This window comes from Fukomys damarensis, unplaced genomic scaffold (genome assembly GCF_012274545.1).
Source record: "Fukomys damarensis isolate Sample0158 unplaced genomic scaffold, DMR_v1.0_HiC HiC_scaffold_34, whole genome shotgun sequence".
Classification (NCBI taxonomy): domain Eukaryota; kingdom Metazoa; phylum Chordata; class Mammalia; order Rodentia; family Bathyergidae; genus Fukomys; species Fukomys damarensis.
This window is the reverse complement of record NW_022900946.1, coordinates 22537077-22538384: the sequence shown is the minus strand read 5'-3', so window position 1 is coordinate 22538384 and position 1308 is coordinate 22537077. Positions and strand designations below refer to the sequence as shown.

Genomic DNA, 1308 nt, shown 5'->3' with positions numbered 1-1308 from the left:
TGGTGTGGGGCTGGGGATTTAGCTCAGTGGTTCCAGCGACTGCCTCGTAAGCCAAAGGGCCCGAGAGTTCGATCCTCGTTACCAAATGGGTAGTGTGGGTTTACATTTCACATAAATATCTTAGGTATTTCCTGGGACAATCCCTAAAAGTTAAAACTTCTCATCTTCCCATTCAAGCTTGCTTTTGACATGAGAGCCAGGAACTTTGTTTATGTGATTCAGAATCCTTTGCTTTTGCTACCTTCTTCCCAGGATGCCACCCTTCCTCTTGGAGCTATGTATAATGGCTTTGGTGGCCACCTCTGCCTCTTTTATTGGAGGAGTCAGTTGCTCTTATTTCTCCTCTGTGCCTTTCAGTTGAACTGTTGTGTGGCCAAGGGTCCAGTGCACGGCATGCCCTACCTTGAAGGCCATGAGTAACATGTTCTTGTTTGGCACTTGCAGGTGACGGACTTGACTCAGTACTTAGACCCCAGTGGGCTCGGCGTGATCAGTTTCGAAGACTTCTGCCAAGGGATCTCGGCCATTAGAAGTGGAGGTCAGTAGTCCCATTTCTCTTGCCCCTGCCCTTCCAGTGCTGCCCTGTGACCACTGCTTCTTGAATTTCTGAACACCAGGACTTTGCCCTCTTCTTTCTGTCCTCTGCTCTCCGCCCCTATCTTCCAGACCAACAGACTCAACCATTTATGTATAATGTGAGGAAGTCCCTGCTCTTCGTGATGAAAAGTTTTTCAAATCACACAGTGAACGCCAACATATACGTCCACACCCATATCCTATAGGCAGCAGTTTGTGGGTCTGCTTTGTCTCTCCCATCCATTTTTCTGTCTGTCCACCAATCCATCTTTTTAGTAGAGTATATCTCAAATCCGTATACTCTGGTGCATTTTGCTCTAAGCACTTAACCCACATACCGATCATTATCTAGAGTTCAGCATTTATTTGTAGACTGTGTTTTGATACAGAGTATTGCTTTGTACTCCAGGCTGGCCTTGAACTTGCCGTGATCCTCCTGCCTCAGCCTCCCAAGTGCTGGAACTACAAGTGTGGACCGCCACACCTGGCTGTAGGCTGTTTTTTTGTTTTTTGGGGTTTTTTTTTTTGTACCCTGGCCCTTGTAGGATGCTTTTTGAGGATAAATTTACCTACTGTGAGATGTACAGACTTCAGGTATGCCAGTCTTGAGTTCTGGCACATTGCGTTCAGTTCCTATCAAGACTACAGCCCCCACCACAGTCCCCTCCCACCCTTACCCCTCCATCATCCCCACTTTTCCATGGCAGCTTCTTTTTTTTTTTTTTTTTTTTT

At 46.6% G+C, this 1308-nt stretch overlaps 1 protein-coding gene across 2 annotated transcripts in view; it reads left to right on the top strand.

Moving 5' to 3' along the window:
• Positions 1 to 437: 437 nt before the first annotated feature.
• Rab11fip3 (RAB11 family interacting protein 3) overlaps positions 438 to 1308 on the top strand; it is a 44341-nt gene continuing 43470 nt past the window's right edge. Inside the window, exon 1 of one of the 2 annotated variants that reach the window (XM_010620602.3) lies at positions 438 to 538. The gene's annotated coding sequence lies outside the window, so the exon portion shown is untranslated. The remainder of the gene's footprint in view (positions 539 to 1308) is intronic. The other variant, XM_010620605.2, reaches the window with a different exon arrangement.